This window comes from Gasterosteus aculeatus, chromosome 12 (genome assembly GCF_964276395.1).
Source record: "Gasterosteus aculeatus chromosome 12, fGasAcu3.hap1.1, whole genome shotgun sequence".
NCBI classification, from domain to species: Eukaryota; Metazoa; Chordata; class Actinopteri; order Perciformes; family Gasterosteidae; genus Gasterosteus; species Gasterosteus aculeatus.
In genome coordinates this window covers 1,992,112-2,006,747 of record NC_135700.1, presented here as the reverse complement: position 1 = coordinate 2,006,747, position 14,636 = coordinate 1,992,112, and the positions used below count along the sequence as shown (strand labels likewise).

General features: G+C 42.7%; 1 long non-coding RNA gene across 1 annotated transcript; it reads right to left on the bottom strand.

Annotated features, from left to right (window-relative positions):
- Positions 1-3,996: 3,996 nt before the first annotated feature.
- LOC120812970 (uncharacterized) lies at positions 3,997-4,998 on the bottom strand. Its single transcript, XR_005710787.2, has 2 exons — positions 4,621-4,998; positions 3,997-4,350 (listed from the first exon to the last, which is right to left on the bottom strand). It is a non-coding gene; the product is annotated as an uncharacterized LOC120812970 (long non-coding RNA).
- Between the last annotated feature and the right edge of the window lie 9,638 nt (positions 4,999-14,636).

Genomic DNA, 14,636 nt, shown 5'->3' with positions numbered 1-14,636 from the left:
TTAGATCAGCCTGGATGGAGAGAGAAAGAGAGGCTGGCAGATAGAGGGGGAGAGAGAGACCGGGAGACCTATTGGAGAATTGGTAAAGCTGTATGTACAACCCGACCAGGCATTTATCTAATGTCAAGACTTGCAGACAACCTTTAGTCTGAGTTTGATGTTGGAGGTGCTTTGGAATGACAACAGCACTCGCTTCCTGAGCTGGAATGCACAAGTTCAGACAAAAGCACACACACACTTGTTCTTCTCGCTGAGTTAAAGGCACTCATGCGCAGGTGTGAGTGCACGCTCAAACCAAATGAATCTTGTAAGAAGAGAAAAGACATAGCGCACAAGCAGGCGGCGCTTAAACAGCATCGCTGGAGCGCTCAGCGCCGCGGAAAAAGAGAAATGTCTTCTTTAGAGATCCTCTTGTTGTGTTGTCGCGCTGGGAGATAAGGACGGATTAGGCTGAGAGACGCTCTGAGCTGAGACGCGCAAACATGCTGTCGAACATGGAAGTGAAGCACCAGAAACTCTTTCCCCAACCAGTCAACACACACACACACACACACACACACAGTACACACAGATTGCTGCACAGTATATAAGCTCACTTTCAAATATAACATAAAGGTTCGCCATGGGAAACAATCATGTGGACGCACATGTGAAATATAGCATTGTCTGCTTTCACATAAATCAGCTTCAGGCGTGAGTGGTCAAAGGCCACTTGAAGCTTTACAGTGAAGGATGCATTCCAATTTTGATTTATCCTTAAGGTAGGCAATTGAAGGGGCCATTGGAGGAAAAATCCCAAATTATCATTTGAATCAGATTCAATGAAACTAAAAAACTCAATGGACAGTAAAGGTTAAAACATCGATTTAGATTTATTTTAAATAACAGCCTGCATAGCAGCCTTCTATAGCAGCCTATGTGTGTTTGTCTTTCTGCAAAAAATAGATAGCTATAAACAAATTTATAACAAATTTCAAATTACAAATTCTTTAAGTCATGTGCTGAGTTAACAGGCTGCCCTAAAAGCAAGATATACTGTAGTTTGGCAAAATACATTTTTTCTATAATATATTAAAACCAGAAGAGGTTGTGCCACAACCTCTGAGGGTTGGAAGTGTTTAGCGACAAAGAAAAACATATAAAAGGAAGCTGCTCTCTACAGTTTACCTTGCAATCTTCCAATACCTTACAATACTATAATAAGCAGCGAGGTAATGACTGCTATACACCTTACAGGCAGTGGATTCGGACTGCTGCAAAAATGTATTCATCAGGTACTTTGCATTTTTCAAATATTTAATCCACTCGAACAGGTTTCTGTGACATATTCGTTGGATTACCAAAAAATGAATATCTCAATGTATCGTTATACTTACTGCAGATGTTCAACATCAAGACAACAGTTTTGTCCTTTACGCAGTGAGGTTTGGGTCAATGGCTCCTCCGACTAGAATGCTGCTAGTCTTGAAAAAAAGACAATACAATTTTCCCAAATCTTGCATTGGAATCAGCTGTAGTTTACTATATCTAAATCTATTGATTTAGTAAACTATATGTATATATATAATGTTTATTAGATTAGTAGTTTTAATTGATCAGTAACAACTGACTATTCCCTTTTTAACCTGAGAAAGGGAGTATATAACCGTTGTGCAAAGCTATCAGAGGCAGAAACACAAGGAGAGGAGATAATGATAACTCGAGCCACTTAGACCGCTGTGTCTCAGGCACTCCCCAAACAACAGTGTGAACTCTATTCTCAAAGAATATCTGGGGTCTGAAGTCACGTCAAAGTTCATTTCCCAGTGGCTTGAGTTTCAAACGGTGCCTGTGATCATGTGGGCCCCATCCAAACCACCAAGGCTGTCTAGCCTGACTAAAATATTATCGCTGTCGTTAGTCTCCATAATCCACAGCACATGTGGCAGGAAAAACATATTAATGACGGTCGCTGGCATATGAAAACAGCTGGGACGGAGATGAATGAGCAAGGAATAAGACGCTTGATTTAAATGAATACAGTGTGTGTGTGTGTGTGTGTGTGTGTGTGTGTGTGTGTAGGATCGAAATAGACTGCAAACTGAAGATAAATACATGGATGGATAGATAGATAGATAGGAGGACAGAAGGGACACTTTCAAGGAGAGGAGGCCCAAAGTGCGGAAGGAGAGAGCAGTGGACAAAGGGGAAAGAGGGATAATGAGGTTGAGTAGAAAGAGTGAATAATAGTGCAGAGGGGAGAAAAATGAGGTGGGAAAAATAGAGGGGGAGGCCAGATTTAGAGGAGGAGTAGAAGGAGAGTGGCGGAGGGGTGGGGTGGAGACGGGATTAAGAGGTAACAGAGGAAATGTGAAGAGAAGTGTCTTTGTACTGTATATATCATTGTCTCTATCTGTATCCGATTATGATAAAATCCACACTAAATTGGTAATGCCACGGGACAACCAAGCAAGTGTAAATGGAAGTTACAATTTGCAATAGTAAAAGTAGTCTCTGCCCCTATGAAAAAGATTTTGTAGTGATCGCCAGGCGAAGTAGCGACTTCTCCCGTGGCCAGTCTATCAGACTCAAACAGATGTTCTACTATACAGTGCGTTGACTGTCTATCTCTCAACACTTCAGGAGAGGGTTACTACAAATTAGCATTCACAATGTGAACACTATAATACTTCTGTCAGATAGCTTCTTTTAGTTTGTCTATGGTCAATTTACGGGCAACAGTGTTAACCACCACACGACCATGTCATTCCTGCAAAGGAGAGTATTTGAATTATATCTGGTGGGGAGGACACATTTTCAAATAAATGATAACGTTGTATCTTTAGCACTTAATGTGTAAATAATGCCAATGAGAAGGAGAAATGTGTGTGTGCCGGTGTGTGCGTGGTTGTTGTCTGTACGCGCGTGCAAGGTGAGGGGTTGTTAAGAGGTGAAAGGGGTTGGACCTTAGCCTCCCTCAACCTTCAATGCACAAACCCCTATTCACACACTCCATACACCACAATCACAATCCAGTTCAGTGCCAAGGCAGCACAGATGCAAACTCCCCCCTGACCGTGCGGCTGCCAAGGCGCCGCTTCCGAAGCCTCTCCACCAGCTGGAGACTCTCTGATGAGGCCAACACATCCATTTCCCTGGTAACCGAGGAGCCTAGTCTCACACAGACACAAACACACACAACGAGGGACAAACTCCACATAAACATGTATATGCATCCACGGAATATGGAGATGCCACGCGCACACACACGGTGCCCATCAACGTCTACTCCCCCTCCTATCCAAAACCCTCTTATGCCTTCCCCCTTTGGCCAGTTTGCTGCCAGGTCTATTATCACATGATGCGTTGCAGGGCAAAACACAACAGCTAGACACATTTACACTCAGTTTACAGACATATGCAGCAAACAAGACCATTATTCCGATTAGCAGGACCCAAGGTGAACTATTATCTTGCATGAGAGTCCTGAGATACACCTAAAAAAGGTTTTATTAAATTTAATTGATTCCAGCTGTTTGCAAATAAAATCCCGTCAAAATATTATTGGGAATGATAGAAAGACAATTTGCCCCTGTATGTAGTTTGTGGCTCTGTGGTGTATTCGCTAAAGGAAGAGAGGTTTGAATGGGATTTCAATACTTTGATGGTAAATCCCAAAAAATATTTCCCTAATACATTGTAAGGTAAATGTAACACATCCATTCAATGTAGCTGCAAAGAAATTGGTGGACTTTAGAGATTATAGAGAAATGTTTCTTCTGATAAATCATGATATGTACACTTGATTTGGTATAAATGCCTGTTAATCATACAGTTAAAGATTATGTACGTCTATAAATAACCAATTAACCTGATCTAAATGTAACCACTCCCCTGCAACTGCCGCTTAGAGACAGTGCAGAATATACAGAATATAGGGGGATATTCAAATTCAATCCAGGTTCGATGAGGAGACTGGTGAGTATTCAATTGGAAACAGGAAATGTCCACCCCAAATTACACTTAACACAACAGATTTATTTATAACACAATTAGACAATCATTTCTGCAGCAAATGCACGATTCCACACATCAAAAGAATGTCCAAGCAGTTAATATAAAAAATAAAGAAAACCTCTGAGATCTCAGGAATAAGTTCGATCGGGAAAAAATGTATAAAAGAAGGAGTATCGTCCAAAAAAAAAAGTGTCCTACCACCCTTCTGTGCACAACCAAAGTCAAGTCAAAGGGACTCCAGGCGCACTGTGACGTCCGATGTGAGGGTCCTCTTGGTGGTGGATGGATGAAGATGTGGTGGCAGACCGGACAGTACTTCTGGTTCCAGTCATGGAGCTATCCAAAAAAAACAACCTATGCACACGTGCAGGACAACAATTCATTACCGATCCAACTAGGCCTGCAAGCCACATGGCTAAAACATCACACACAATATAACAAGTAATTAACATTAGCAGCTCAGGGCATTCAATTATATCCATTACACATTCATAAATGTACCTTTTCTAATTCCCTTCCTGACTGGTTTTAATACAATAGACAACTTTACAAAAATAAAAAATATCGTTGAGCATTCTTGCTAACGCAGCTAACGGTAAACGCATCGAACTTCAGTCAACTCACCAGAATATTAAATGTTCAAAGGTTTGATCCTCCTCCTCGAAACTCGCGATTTTGAATGGCTCATGCTTCAATATTCAAATTTTTCGATGAATCATAGGTTTTCTGCTCTCTTAACTTACTTCAGTAAAACAGTCGGCGGAGAAAACAAAGATCGTCTATATAGAGACAGATGATCACTTAAATAAATCTCTGTGCATGGAATGACAAAGATTGACTATTAAGGAAAAGATGAACTCTTTTCTTGGTTAAACAGGAACAATGTTACGACTTATTGAACAGTAACGCATTTTCAAACCCTGGTTACATAAACAAGAGCAAAGGGGAGGCTAAATAACAACAACATGGGCGACTTTTCAAAATCAAAGTCAATTCAGACAGGGAGTGTTCGTAGATTGTTCGTAGATTGAGTTCATAGACCAATTCTCTGTCAAATCAGCAGGAGGCAGGGGCTTAATAACAGCTGTTTGTGGCTTGCAGCTTTATTCTCTATTTAAAACACTCACACACACAGGAACAGTGCTGTCCACTCCTGACACAATGCACGGACAAAATGGATGGAAGGTCATATTATAAAATAAATTAAGTCAAGAGAACAAATTGGTTCATTGGATGGCATATGGTCTGGTTTAAAAAATAAATGGAATCCAATGACAGCTTTCACACTCGCAAAAACAAGCAGTTCCTGGAGTACTGTTGTTGTCGTTTTGTTGTGGCTGTCAGTTACTTAAAGACAACGGTAGCAGCTGTCCTCATGATTGATGGGAATTAAACTTGTTAAAAACATAAAAAAATAACAGGACAGTGTGCTGAAATTCCGCAGCAGAGCAGAACATATATAGCTACACACAAATTAGTCTAATTTACCAGTGGTAGATTGGAGCATCCATATTGTGAATGTATCGTTGCTGTATCCTGTGCTTGGTGCAGCCCAACATTATTGTTTAAAGAAATAAAAATAACCTAGAGCAAATAACAAAAAATGTCAGAAAATAAAAAGATAGAAAGAAATATGTTGCGAAAGGAGAGGAAAGGGGAAGTGCCTATTAACGAAAAATCTCTTCCAGGAGTCAAGCAAACGGCACCTATTTGCATCTACCGACATCGAATGGCAGCGAATGGCATAACGCAGTGTGGCATGGAGTGGAAAAGAATGAGAAAGGGGGAAGTGGAAGAAGGAAGGAAGGTGGCTGCTGGAAGGGGATCAGTGGCTGAGCTTTAACCCTGCGGCTCTTTGTGTTGGAAAAAGGAGAGGGCCCTTAGCCCCTACTGTCTGGTAAACACGTGCTAGAGGGGGGTCTGAGGCTTCTACCACCCCCCCCATCCTACTAAAACACGTCGACTACACTCGCCCATTTGAGAGACAAGGAAGGTTCAGCGATGTTAATGTTGACAGAGCCCTTTTGATGTCCCTCGACTTTCATAGAGGGGAGCGCAGAAAGGCTCGGAGGACTTTTGGATGTAGTTCCAAGAACAACAAGCAAGGAGGCAGCTGAGTGCAAGAGGAGGAGGATCGGTCCAGGAATCAAAGATGGCTAGGAAAGAAAGGAAAACAGTGTATTAAAGGAGATGTCCCACGCAACTGGAGTTAGCCAGTGTCTTTGACTTGGGCGAAGGCCACAGCAGAGAAATACACACTCGCAAAATGTCTGCCATCAGCAAAAGTGTTTATCAAAAAGGTTTTTTACTTCATCGATGAACTGAGCAGCTGGAATAAAAAAAAAAAATGACCATGATAAGTCAACCAGGTTAATACATAATGAACAGCCACTAAAGCCGTCCAAACATGGTACCTTTTTGTTAATTGGAGTTCAACTTTAAGGAACCTTGTTTACAGGTGGAACTATTTGCTTGTCATCATATATAAGAAAATGAATCAAAACTGAATGAATCAAACCACTGATTCATCAGCTCACATCATTAACTAGACAATTGTTACCAAGTCATTCTTAAGAGTTTGCAGATATTACTTTGGTAACACAACAATCTTTTGTAAATACTGTAATTGTAATTATACATTTAAGAATATTATTAGCTGCTGTTTGCATCATATTATCCTTTTACTAATATTGCAACAGATTTGCTGTGTGGCTTTTGCCACTAAATGCCTCGCAAGGAATAATTCAAGCAGTGTGAACCCCGGCCAGTTCAGTGATCAGTTCAGTGATCCTAAAGGGAACTTTTTGCTACAAATACACCCGTTTTCGATGTTCCACACTTCATTACAGCTGAGGGGTAAACAGCCTTTTAAGAGACATCCAGACATTTCCCGAGGCTCTGTGCCCCTAGGGCTTTCCCCTATTTGCCCATAGCAGGAACGAAATCAGCAACTAAAGCAACAGTATCTATTTTTCCCTGCAGCTACTAAAAACCATACAAGTGTACTGCTAATCCCTGGAAATCACATTTGCCATCACTTTACAACCACCCTCTTCTCCATCAGTTTAAAGACAAGCCAAACGATTATGTTATATTATATGTTTATAAGAGTTGCCAAGGTGAAAGATGTTTTATAAAGAATCTTTTTTTGAGGGGTAATATCCCAACCTAAGATGAAAACTACTTTGGAGATGACAGATAAATGTTATCATCTTGAATTGAAACAGTAAATAGTTATTGCATTGCCTGATTTAAACAGTCATTCACCTTTTTTTTTTTTTTGGTTCACTGGAAGGGTTGGAAATCACCTACTTGAATATCCGGATTAGAACTAATAATAGATTATCTTAGGTAGTCACAAGTCTGCCTGCGGAGATATAGAGTGAGGGAGGGATCTTCATCTCTCCTCTTGTGTCTATTTAGGTTGTTTCCTCTTTTCTGTTAATCCGAAAATGGTTATTCCTACAATAACCTTCACAGTAACTACCTTTGGTCTCATTTTGGTTAAAACTACCTGTTATGCAACATGACGGATGGATTGCAATCATGCTGAATCATTGAAAAATAAAAGGACGATTCAAGCACTTGCTTGTTCAGTCACAGATAACAAATAATCTCAACAAAATTAACAAATATTTCCCCTTGATTCCAAATCAATTTCACATGCTTTGGCATATTTGGCACGGTCAACTGTCGGCACAAAAGGAAAAATAAATCATAAAGTATAAAATATCACCAGGCCACTACAATTCATCCACACAGTTGCTGATGCTGTGTTTTTTTCATCTAACGGTTACAACTTGAATTGCTTCTTTTTGTTAGGTTGCCCATTTACTTCAGTGTTCAGGCATGAATATTTTATTTATTGAGAAAAACAGCGGATTAGAAAGTTTGGCAAACTGCATTAGAAAAATGTGTTCAATATCAGTGAACGGAAATGGGATTTGTTTGCATTCACAGAACCGGTATTTAACCAATGCTACATTATCGTAGTATTGTTAAGCCCTACACATATAATTTTACTTAGTACCTTCTAATGTTTTTGAGTAATTAAATCATCACGCTTTGGCTCTGCATTCTCTGCTGAGCTGAGTTCTTCCATTTACTCAGCCAAAAGACATTTTATTGTTTTGTTCTGACAAGTAAGTCTGTAAAATCTGTAAATATCTCAATTGTGATTTGCAAAATTAGGAATATTTAAACCGTATCTCTACCTCTCCACTTCAAAATTACCAAGTAAAACATGGCCCCATGAAATCTGTTACTCTGATGCATGGACATTTGTTAAAGAGCTTGTTTACTGGGAGGCAGCTTCACTGGTGGTGTGTGAAGGACAGAACCCGGAGGTCCTTGCTTCCTGCTGTTGTCACGCATTATTTGAGTCTGCAGTAGAAACTGTAATTCACTTATGTACAACATCAATGAAACTCTTCAATATAAATAATTATGAAATGCTGAATACCCTGTAAACTATTTGATTTGATTCGCAGAATATTGCAATTGTGATATTACTCAATTGTAGCATTTTAAGAACAACTGTTCCTAAATTAAGTACCGAACAAAATGTGTAAATTGTTTTCAACTCAGAGCTTGTTCTATGCAATAATATATATATAAAAATCCAATTTTTATAATGACACTTGAGTGTTTTATAGTGCATACTCCAAGTTCTTTGAGAGCTTGTTTGAAATGTGATAGGATGGGAGCCCGGCGGATGTGGATGTGGAGGGCCTTCCAGAGGTGATGCAGCAGCTAAGAAGGCTCTGTAGCCCCATGTCTGGCAGTTGGTCCTGATGGTTATCAGCGTGGTTGCATTGGTGGACCTGAGGCAGCGGCGGAACAAGGCAGTCTTGGTGATGTGGTTGGTTTAGTTTTATTGCAGTTGAGTTTCAGAAATTTCTGTTGCAGCCATGATTTTATATATTATATCCAGTGAGACTGGAGTGGGTGACTGAGGTAATGCTCTTGGAGGAGAGTTGGGTGTTATCGGCATAGCACTGGAAATTGAGACTATCACAATCAATGATTTGTCTAAGGGTAAGGATGTAAAGGATGAAGAGTAAGGGACCAAGCACGGAACCTTGGGGGCACCATGGGTCACTGGGGAGGTGGAGCATTTAAGGTTGAATCATTAATTCATCTTAAGCCACTTATCCGGGGTCGGGTCGCGAGGGCAACAGTTTCAGCAGGGGATCCTAAACTTCCCTTTCCCAGGCCACATCTACCAGCTATGACTGGGGGATCCCGAGACGTTCCCAGGCCAGTGCGAAAATATAATCTCTCGGGGGCCTCTACCCTAGGAAGGCGCCCAGGGGGCATCCTGGCTCCTCTTTTGTTAAGCTTCTCTTTTGTGGAGCCAGCTTCCAATTTCAGTCCAGGGGGCATATTCGGTCAGATTCGGTCAGCTCTTTTAAGCAAAATCAAAGAGGAAAGCTTAAAACGTTCCTCTTTGATTTTGCTTATAGTTAGGGCTGCCTCAGGTTAGCCCGGACCAGCCCTTAGTTAAGCTGCTATAGGCTTGGACTGCCGGGGGACTTCTTAGGGCACACAGAGCTCCTCTCTCACGCTCTCTTTCTACAATCATCCACGTTTTATTAATGCACATGACTAATTTAGCTTCTTTCCGGGAGTTTTTTGCGCTTTCTCCCCTAGCAGGTCTCCGTAGATCGTAGTTCCTTCTGGACCCCGGTCCTGACACCTGCTGCTGCCATCATCATCATTATTATTTTAAATATTAATCATATTACTGTCATCATAAACCAATATTACCTCCTATAGTCCTGTGCTCTACCTTGTAAGAATACGTGTTCAAGATTTGGAGCCTGGTCGGGGTTATCAAAAATTCAGCCGAATGACTTCTCTCGTTCTGGGAAATTTATTTGTCAGATCACAGGTCAAGTATCAGCGCTGCGTTTGCAAAGGCAGGAGCAGTTCAGGCAGCACACAGGCCGGAAGAACAACTAACTAACATCAGCAAGAACATCATGTTTTATAACCCTTGAAAGACAGAGAAGGAAAGATTTCTATTGGCCCTAAACTGGCGTGGAGGAGGACCTTCCACCTCCCGCATCTAAGATCCGGTCACATCCAATGTCCAGACTCCTGACTTAACGTAAACATCGTAAACAGAGTGTGTATGTTGAATAGTGTTGGTGTGTCTCTAACCCCCCTTGGCTGGTAAATCTTCTAGTTGACCCGCAGACCTTACATTCCTCAGCCAGGACATAAACTGACTCCCCATCTTGTCAGACTCGTGTCTGCCTGCTCCTTACCTAACTCTTAAATCAAGACAAGACAGCAAACCCCCAACTAAGCCCATGAAAAGAACTTTTGATTATCAACCTCCACACAGGCTTCTGCGAATGGTGGTTCTATCTGATGGTGGTTGTCCCTGCAGTGGTCCTGCCGCGCGCCTTGCTTGATACTCACAATTATTTGAACAATATCTGTTATAGGAATTGAATGTATTATACATCGTTTACATTGTTCATTCTGTACACATGGCAGACATTGTAGTCTGTCCATCTCGGGAGTGGGATCCCTCCTCTGATGTTCTCCCTAAGGTTTCTTCCCTTTTTTCCCTCTTGGAAGGGTTTTTCATTTTTGGGGGAGTTTATCCTCTGCCAATGTGTGGGTTTCAGGACAGAGGATGTCGTATGTGTAAAGACCGTAAAGCCCTCTGTGGCAAATTTGTAATTTGCGACATTGGGCTATACAAAATAAAATTACATTACAGGTCATTTAGCTGAAGTTTTTATCCAAAGCGACTTACATTACATTTTTAACCCATCCCCGGGAAGCAATTAGGGGTTAGGTGTCTTGCTCAGGGACACTTTGACATGGGACATTGGGCAGCTCGGACTCAAACCACCAACGTTGCAGTTCCCAGCGCACCCTCTCTACCCCTGCGCCACGTCGCCCCACAAAATGGAATGAATAGAATTGAATCCTTAACAGATGCCCAAGCCACCTAAACGGGCTCCTTTCAACACAACGGAGCAGCGAGAAGATCCACAGCCCCCCTGAACTGTAGACACTTCTCCCCCCGACTACACCTCGATGTCCTGTCTGTGAAAACCACAAACAGGATTGGTGACAAGGCGAAGGCCAACCCCCACCGGAAAGTCCCGCAGCACCTCCCACATTATCTCTCGGGGACCTGGTCATACGCCTTCTCCAGGTCCACAAAACACACGTAGACTGGATTAGCATACTCCCAGGCCCCCTCCATGATCTTTGAATGAGTAAAGAGCTGGTCTGTCGTTCCACGACCAGGACGAAAAACTATTGGCTGAATCCTCCTTTCCGGCACCTTGGAGAAGACTTTACCAGGGAGGCTAAGTGGTGTGATAACATGTAATTGGCAGACACTCTCTGGACCCCCTATTTGAAGAGAGGTACCACCAAGAGGAGTGTCCTCCAAGACAACTTCCAAACACCCATTGCTTTCAGCATCTACGGACAAATCTCATAAATCCCCGGGGCTTTGCCACTGCGGCATTGCTTGACTACCTCTGTGACTTCGACCAGGCAAATTGACGCTGATCCCTCCTCTGCCTTCAGCTCCGCCTCCACCAAAGAGGGCATAGTAGTTGAATTCAGGAGCTCCTCAAAGTGTTCCTTCCACCGCCTGATAACCTCCTCAGTTGCAATCAATAGGGTACCATCCTTACTGTACACAGCTTGGATGGTTCCCCATTTCCCCCTCCTGAGGTGCCGGATGTCTTCCAGAAGGCGACCGAAAGTCCTTCTCCATAGCTACCCCAAAATCCTCCCACACTCGCTGCTTTGCCTCCTTCACGGCAGCGGGTGCCACCCTTCGAGCCCGTCGGTACACTGCAACTGCCTCCGGAGTCTCACCGGATATCGTAACCCGGAAGGCCTCCTTCAGTTGGACGGGTTCCCTGACCACCAGTATTCACTAGGGGGTTACCGCCCCTTGGTGGCACAACCCACTGCCGTAGCTTCAGCAATGGAAGTTTTGAACGTACACCACTCTGGTTCAATGTCCCTTACATCCACAGTAATGTGAGTTCCGCTGGAGGTGTGAATTGAAAATATTTTGGACCCGGGCCTCTCCCAGACATTCCCAGTTCACCCGCACTACCGCTTGGGTTTACCAGGTCTATTCCGAGTCTTCCCCCATCCTTTGACCCAGCTCACCACCAGATGGTGATCAGTTGACAGCTCTGCCCCTCTTTTTACCTGAGTGTCCAAAACATGCAGCCTCAGATCAGACGCTACGATCACAAAATCCATCATCAATCTTTGTGCTTGGTTGCTCAGGTACTATGTACACTTATGAACATCCTTATGTTCCAACATGGTGTTCGTTATAGAAAATCCATGAGTGGCACAGAAGTCCAATAACAAACAGCTCCAGATATCTCCATCGTCGCCACCATTTGCACTGAAGTCTCCCAGTAGGACTATGTAGTCTCCTACTTGAGCCCCATGCACGGCTCAATTCAGGGCCCAAAAATCAGTCAGAATCCCCCCCACAACCCAAAGCATAGGGAGGCGACTCTTTTATCCACCGGGTTAAACTCCAATGTAGCACCATTCAACCAGGGACTGGTATCCCCATACCTGCCTGGCGCCTCACACCCTGGGCCACTCCAGAGTAGAATAGAGTCCATCCCATATCCAGGAGTACGGTTCCAGAGCAGAGGCTGTGCGTAGAGGTAAGCCCCACCAGATCCAATGCTCCACATCCTGCACAAGCATATACAAGCTCCTTCCCTCCCAGAGAGGTGACGTTCCACATCCCCAGAACCAGCATCTGCGACCCATGTCTGTTCGGTCTAGACCCCCACTGCCACCCTTGTAGCAGCTCACCCAATCAGTTTAAGGTTGCTTATGCCAATGATGTCGATCTGAGAGATATGAGGTGAACCAAGAGAGGGAAATGCCAGGAGACGTGGAAGAAGGATGGAGTACATTTTGTAAATTTATATCACAGGTACCAGTGTTAACTTCCTGGGTGGTACTGACCTCACTCACTCACTTTTTGTTTGCTAGTGCACTTTATTTTTAATTTCTAAATATTTTTAACTTTTTAACTTTAACTTGTGTTCCTTTATTTTAAACTAACCCATAGCCTTAAATTACTAACCCCATAGCATTAAATTTTGTTCCTCTTGCACTGTTGTCTTGTCGTCCATTGTCATACTGTCTGCTGTTAGGCACTAACCGCCAAGTCAAATTCCTTGTATGTCTGACATATTATGGCAATAAATTTTTCCTGATTACTGAAATATATCATCAAAGCACTTTTTTCCTGATGTCATGTGTGGTGACATTTAAATTCCCAGAAAAAGGCCAAAGATTCAGGCCCAAATTAAATGAGTTGGTTTAAACCTGCAGAAAACAACCTAGTGTACTGAAACCACGCTACAGCTCTAGGGGGTTTAACTTACTGACTTCTGCTTGAGGATGTGAGATAACAACATTGCAGAATTGGTTCAATTCTGTGTTACAAAAACATTTTTATTTCACACAGAGGCAAAATTGTAAAAGCGTTGAGAGGTTGAAAGTGCAGATGTGTTAAAGATGATTCTGAATATGCAATATTTCAATTGGTGGAGGAAGAGGTGTGGAGAGGGGATATAGATCATGTTTCAGGGGGTAGCAAACTTTTGTTGAAGAATGAAAAATAAGTAGGGTAAGGATGAAAGTACAGGAGGAGGCAGGGGAGCAAGGGGACAAGACATCTGCCCTGCAGCCACGCATTATCGCCAGCTGTCAAACGTTCACCTTCTCGTCTCCAACCTGCCTTCTGTTTGACTTAGCTGTTGTCTTGTTTCCTCACTTTTCCCTTGATGTTCACCCTCACCCCCTATCTGTTCTCCTCTCCTGTTACACCAACTTTACATCCTCAATGTCAGATTGGTTCGTTGGCTGAGGAACGTGGTTGCCAGCGTTTGGTGAGCATCTCATTTAGAGAGAATTCTTGTTTTTTGTATGGCAATTTATGGTCAATGATTTTAAAGTACTGACCGATTGAAAATGGACAGTGGCCGGCTTTTGTGCGTATGGCACGACAAACAAATGCGCAATCAGTTCGAGTTATGCTCGGGTATGCGGGTGTAAAAAGTTAGAGAGAGCTGTCAATGTATTCCGGTGCAGACGTTTAAGTTTCAGCAGTTTCCCCACTGTGCTCAGTAACTTCTGACTGATTTACAAGTGAAGGAAATCGGGCAACACAATACACGCACACACAAAACAGCTTTAGCACTTTTTTATGCTTACAAAGCCTGATGAAAAATAGAAAAGGAGTATACAGAAGTGATAATGAGTCTGCTTTTCCGTGATGAGAAACACATTTGAAACATCCCAGATTTCTGCTACAAAGGCACCACACCAAGGCTAGATTTTTGTAGTGTCTCCTCAGAATGTGCTTTCACAGCCTTAAAAAACACACTGTGGGCAATTCTCGCTGTTCGCTGTGTCCAGCCGCCGTCTGTCTCGAACTAAATTGTCTTCAATCGTCCCTTTTGTTGGACGCCTTTACGAATACACATACAAATACAGATGCATGTCTGTTCAAGCAACAGTCAGCGTCGATCCAAGGGATTTTCATAAAGAAATCGTATTTGAAATGGAATCTGTCGAGGTGCTGCTTGATGTTGAACACTGTC